Below are 6,744 nucleotides of genomic sequence, written 5' to 3'. Positions count from 1 at the left end.
TAACTCGCTTACATATTTCTCGAAATATGTGTTGGTAAGATTTCGCTTCAACCAAGTTCATCTTATGTGAAAATCGCCGAGTAACATCTTACATGGTTTGTGCGATACAATTATTTGGTGTAGACTTGGAATATTTCGTTTGATTATTTCAATAACTTGAAAATTGTTTTGATGCTAATAATGTGTGAAAACGGCTATTGTCATCCTCTAAGAAAGTTTCAATGATTGAAATGGAGTTTAGAACACTTAACCAACATTGGATTATAAACATGTTATGTACTTTTGCATATATGTGATCCATGTCCGGGAACCGTAGTATGCATACCTATTGGTTTGAGAAGTCCGGGAATCTAATTACGCGTACCCGTACGCATACTGGCGTAAGGTTCATGTCCGGAAAATTCTGCTTGGTTTGGAGGTACGCGTACTGGCGAAAACCAAACTTGGTTCGGCTATTCAAGTATGCGTACCCGTTTGCATACTTGAGTGGTTAAAGTTATAAAATCAGTTGTGACATGAACAAATACATTTATATAATAAGGAATGCATTCTTTGCAAACCGTGGCTATAATGTTCATGAATTGATTCGAGTGAATCAAACCGATTTTGCTTCAATTGTGTTTTTGTATACTTCTATGAGAATATAACAATTGAACAACTCTTTAACTAGTTTCATTTGAGTCATTTGAACTAGTTATGGTTAAGATGAATAAGGTTGATATGAGAGTGTTCATATAGCTAACCTCGGTTAACTACTGTTGAGCCAACATGGTGTACACGTTTATGTACGATTACTTAAACCTAAATGAAGGTACATTTCATTTGTGTATAACAAGCTAAGTTCGATCTAACAGTTGAAAGATATTAGCTTGAATCTAATCAGGTTTTAATCTAACGGTGAATATTGAATGCTTTGTTACCAAGGTAACTTAAATTGCAAACCTTAATTTGAAAACTATATAAAGGAGAACTCTAGCAATTGGGAAACCTAATCCCCACACCTTCTGTGTGATACTAGTTGCGAGTAGAGTCGATTCTCCTTTAACCTTAGGTTTTTACGAAACCCTGTAGGTTAACGACTTGAAGACTTCATTGGGATTGTGAAGCCAGACCCAACTATTTTCTCTGTAGTTGCGTGTTCTGATCTTACTTTTACTATCGTGATTGAGTATTATCTTTGCTAAGATTTGCTTGAGATTTATCTCCGATAGGAAAGATTAAAAGTAGTCACAAACATCTTCGTCTCATCTTTTGTGATTCCACAATATCTTGTTTCGCTACCATATGATTAAGATTATTGTCGGGTGATTGATAACAGTAGGTTGTTCTTCAGGAATATAAGTCTGGTTTATCAATTGGATCATGTGCACCTTGATTTATCAAAAGACGGGACAAAACTCGTAGGTATTTCTGTGGGAGACAGATCTATTCCAATAGACTTTTCTGTGTGAGACAAATTTGTTTATCAAGTCTACGACTTTGGGTCGTAGCAACTCTTGGTTGTGGGTGATATCAGCTAAGGGAATCAAGTGCGTGGAATCCTGCTGGTATTCAGAGACGTAGGCAGCGCAACTGTACCTTGATCACTGTGAATTGATTAGGTCTCAACTACATTCCAGTCTGAAGTTCATTGGTAGTAGGCTAGTGTCTGTAACGACTTAATACAGTGTGGTGTTCAAAGCTGGACTACGTCCCGCGGTTTTCCCGTATTTGCGGTTTCCTCGTTAACAAAACTTCTGGTGTTTGTGTTATTTCTTTTCCGCATTATATTTTATTATATAATTGAAATATCACAGGTTGTGTGTTGAGTCGATCAATTGGTAAATTCAACCTTTGGTTGTTGATTGAAATTGATTGATCCTTGAACATTGGTCTTTGGTACCGTTCAAGTTATTTCTCTTATATTCAATCAGGCTCGCAAATTCCTATTTGTTGATTGCAGATTGAATTGAGAAATTGAGATATAAAACTCTTTGATATACTTTTCTCTAGATTGAGTCTGACTGTCTAGTTGATTCTCTTGAAAGTATATTGGAGTTTGTCTATTCAGATTGTCGAACGAAATATTGGGTGTGGTTGTTAGCCCCCCGCTTTTTCACAAACCAAAACTTATTATCTATTAGATTAGATACTATCTCTACTCAGTCTAAATCACTTCAAAACTTAAATTGGAAGGGCCCTAACCTCCAACAACTTTTTGAACTTTTACAGTCAGGTCAAGTCCAGAATGGTGAGACAATATGTAATGATCTTGATCAAACTCTGGTGTTGCAACTTGGTGTTATGCATAGCCCAGTTAAACACACTTTGTATACCGGAGTTGTTGCTCTTTACTAGAGTAGACCAATGTAGTTAATATCGGATATCGGTTCATCTCGGCCGGGACCGATACACTGGTACGAATTTATATCGGGGATATTATCGTTGAAATATCGGTATAATATCGGTTCTAGATTTAGAGACTATAATTTTATATTAAACATTTTCTCCACACATTTTCGGATAAGATATAATAGATAACATCAATTTTATCAAAAAAACAAAAGAGTAACTTTAGTAACTTGCTTCGAGAGCTACATGCACCTCTACTACCACCTGGAAGACTTTCTTCGCCAAAATTACCCTTAAACTTTATAGAAAACGACCAATACCGTCTCATATCGGGAAATATAGGAAAATTTCGTATCGACCGATACGGCCGATATTATCGGGCGAATATCGTATCCCCGATATCCTTCTTATCGTATCGTTCTGGGCCGATATCCGAAATATCCCTGATATATCGGTCGATACGGCCGATATTGACTACATTGGAGTAGACACTCTGTTTTCTTATAAAAAAACAGAAAAATGTGCAGGCGAAAAAAAGGATGGAGGGGTTAATCTGTCATTTAACTGGAAATGGGAGAAAACTCTTGGACGGGAGAAATTATGAAATGTAACATTTTTGTTAGGTTTCATTTGACAAAAAAGTGATCACCAAAGGGACTCCCTCCCTACGATCCTTCGGTCCGTCGGCCCAATTAAAGAAATCTAGATATTTCCTTGAAAAAGAAAAAGGAAAAGAAAAAGATAAATATCAACGACAAAAAAAAATCACGAGCAGGCTAAGTCTCACACCAGACTCAGTTCATAATCCCGGTTTTTAAGAAATAAAATTTTGCGCAAGATTGCTCAGGTTTGAGGAAGCGAGAGATAAGCTAAGTTACGCGTCACCAGGTTTGTACCCTTTGCTTTCAAGAAAAAAGAAAGAAAAAAAAAATTCCTACCCTAAACATAATTTATTTTTTTGATGACTACTAGAAAATTTTAGAGACATGAGCCTATGGCCAAACTCATTGCAGCTTGTCAGGTGCGAGCGAAATTCATACTGGAGGGCTATTAACTGCACTGTATTTTATAGCGTCGAGATAAGACTCCTATAGCTATATGCGGACATATTTTGGCTTTAAGGAAGCCGTTACACAAGCATCCTTATATGATAGGGGGGATTATTTAAATATCCTTTTCCGGTAAATTGATATCAATGTTTTAAGGAATTGTGGTGTCTGTGATGGGCAAAAAACGGCTGAGATCAATTCTGGGTTGGACGGCAGATATTATGCCGCGACCTGGAAAATAGCTATAGCTAATCTCTAACCAGACCGACATTAATTACATAATTATAATTGACTGGCATACTGTGACAGAATAAATTTTGTCTTGTTTTGACTACACTCAATAGTTAGAAATCACGCTTATTCACTTGGAGTGTGATTAGAAATTTTGTGTCTGCCTTAATGGTGGTGTACGTGTCCTGTTTTGGGAAAAGAAATTAAAAATCCAACCGGGAAAAACGTGGGGAGATGAGAGCTTCTTCTCTTCCCTTTCTCTCCAAGTAAAATCTGGATAGAAACTGACTGAAATCATACGATTAGCGAGCTCAACAGAGTTATGGTTTCGCTGAGTTCCTAATAGTGTTCACGATGGTTGGCTTTATAAATGGATTGGAGGAATTTTCTGTTTTTTAGTTTTAAGAAATTTGATTTGAGGCAAGTGATTTTTGCTCTATTGAAAAACGCGATTTTCATCAATTGGTGAGTCTGTCTAATTGAACTTGATGCATGGTTTGAATAAACACTTAACTGAAATTTCTTCTTTTAAATTTGAATTGTCGTAAACACGGGGAAATTAGGGTTCATTCCTACCTGGGTTTTCATAAAATGGTTGATTAAGCTTCTATGCAAAGCATAAGAAATCTGTAAGAGGGGTACCTGTTTTCCTTTGGTTTTGTAGAATTTCATTATGATCTTCATGAAACTGCTTATGTGTTGATTTGTATTATGTATATATGTTTTAGTCTTATGTGGATGCCTATAAATTAATGGAATGCTCCGATTTCATCTGTTGAAATTCCTGAATTTGTCATTGAGATTATGATTCATAATATGTTTGTTAAAAGATTTCAAAGAAATTTAGTTTGGAGCTAGAGGATTAGTCCATGAATTGTTTGATTTTCTTAAATGAATGGGGTTCCACTTTTTCCTCTTCTCCGTCTCTGTGATTCTGGAGATCCTCTCCTAAATTTGACCCCAAAAATTTCAGATGACAATGAAACTGATAAGAACTAGGAGATCAGTTGATAAGGGAAATGAAATGAATCCTTTTTGTTGTTTGAAATGGTCCAGCAAGGTCTTTAGTTTATTTTTTTTAGTGCTTTTCTCGTGATTGATTTTAAGCAAGTTCAAACGGTTGAAGAACTAATGGCTGCTGACATCGATTAAATAATCAATGGAGTGTATTCAAGTGTTGTTTTAGTTTTGCTTGGAGAGGGGAGGACTGGGTTTCTGTTTGACTCGAAAAATGAGCAATGAAGCAGCAAGTACTCAACCAGTAAAACAATCAAGAAGAGATACTTTTGCCATCATGTTTGGGTGCTGAATGGTGAAAATTGTTGAGCGCATTTGAAGCTAGTCGAATTGCTAAACAAAAGGTACTACTCTCTCTCTCTCTCTTTATAGAATTCAGTAACTGTAAATGAAAACTTAGTATTCCTTTTGTATGGTAATCATTGATTTGTTTCGGTTAACTAGAAGTTGGATCAATGAACATGATGATTGAAGATTGTGGCCAAATGGGTACTTTCTGTTGGTGTTTGTCTGAATTTTACCATTAATTTCATATTTTGGTCACTATTTAGTTGCTTAAAAATGAGCCTTGGAATCATATTTATTACTGTTGCAGTTCAGATGTCTGATAAATTGCCCAGCTCACTTTTCGGTACTGATTGAAAATGAGTTAGTGTTTTCTTTGACCAAAGAGAGAAATTGGTTTCCCTCTTGAGTTTGGTGTATAATGAATATAGGGAATGACATTTTACGAATGGAGTTGAGATACTGGACTGTGGTAGTAATGGTCTCAATTCCTTATTTTATTAGAAAATGAAAATCGGAACTATTGCACTCAACCAATCTAGCTGGTCAAAACTGTATCTAGCGTAAGTTTGAAACTGCATGCTTAGATTATTGTGAGTACTCAACAACTATGGGAATGATTTTACCACTTTTGTGTATCACTGTACTTAGCACTTGCTTATTAAAATTTTATCTGATTGCTTTTAAAGGCTTTAAACAAGCATCCTAAAATGATGTTGTTAATCATCATTTTGTTTAAGCTCGGGTATTCATTTTTTAATTCCCAATTTTGTCCAAGTCCAAAATCCTCTTACTTGAATTCTAGATGTTGGTATAAAAGGACAAAATGCTCAAGGATGCATGCTATGTTAGTAAAGTCCAAATTCACTCTGTGTGTGGAATTGAAATGTAACGTAATTCCTTTTGAGGTTTGGAAACTGAGAATATAACATTTTGGTATTACTTTGCTTATTAAGTGGAGTTCTCATTTAGTTAGTCGTTGGCTATTAAACTTGTTTCTTTAGATGACTATGATTTGGTAATGCTAATTGGATTACAGATATTAACAGACGCCTCGAAGTCCTAAACGAAATGAAGTTCGACCTACTGCTAGTATAATTTTGGTTTCAGATTCGGAATTGTGGTTATTGTGATTTGTCGTCGGCCTTGTGATTATTGGTTCTTACTAGTACTATTAAATGGTGCGATTGGAGGCAGTTTATCCTTGAATTCCATTTTGGTAGTTTGGCTTGGGGATTAACTTAGCTTTGGATATCCCCTGTACGTCCTAGCTTAATTTATCTCGTACCTTAATTCAGTATACATTTTGATTTGGTATCTGTCATATAGACATCTTTGTCATTACAGATAATGTGCAAGACTCTACGGAGATGTCCGACGTAGACGGCATGTTGTGGGTTTATAATGATATAGGTTACTGTATCCCTTTTGTTTTTGGTAGACTTTAGTTTCACTTGAACTCTTCTACTCAAGTTTTAAGATGGAGTTGTTTGATATCGAAGGTAAAGATTTGCTTATTCTATTAAAAACTCACATTTGGTATGTTGGCATTTTCATTGTAAAGAGAATGAAAGGTCCATTTTTACAGTACATCCAACAGCCCCATGTGCCTACGGAGTAGACCATGTTTTTGTTGCTACCTCTCTTACTAGTCAACAGTTAGGAAATGGGAAATGAAGTTGGTTAGTATCTGTGGATCTGGAATCTCAAATTTGTGGGTTATATTGGTAAGTGGCTAAGTTAATTAGTTAACTTATGAATATTACTTCATTATTCAAGATTACGACTAACATACGATGTAGCTGGAAAAGTTCACTTGTACAGGTAAATG

At 35.7% G+C, this 6,744-nt stretch overlaps 1 long non-coding RNA gene across 2 annotated transcripts; it reads left to right on the top strand.

Annotated features, from left to right (window-relative positions):
• The first annotated feature begins 3,792 nt into the window (after window positions 1-3,792).
• Window positions 3,793-6,503, top strand: LOC113282332. Of its 2 annotated transcripts, none has more exons than XR_003326792.1 (2): window positions 3,793-4,972; window positions 5,963-6,503. It is a non-coding gene; the product is annotated as an uncharacterized LOC113282332 (long non-coding RNA). The 2 variants fall into 2 exon arrangements; XR_003326791.1 differs by having other exon boundaries at window positions 5,953-6,503.
• Window positions 6,504-6,744: the final 241 nt, after the last annotated feature.

This window comes from Papaver somniferum, chromosome 5 (assembly GCF_003573695.1).
Source record: "Papaver somniferum cultivar HN1 chromosome 5, ASM357369v1, whole genome shotgun sequence".
Taxonomy (NCBI): Eukaryota; Viridiplantae; Streptophyta; class Magnoliopsida; order Ranunculales; family Papaveraceae; genus Papaver; species Papaver somniferum.
This window is presented reverse-complemented; position numbering and strand designations above follow the sequence as displayed.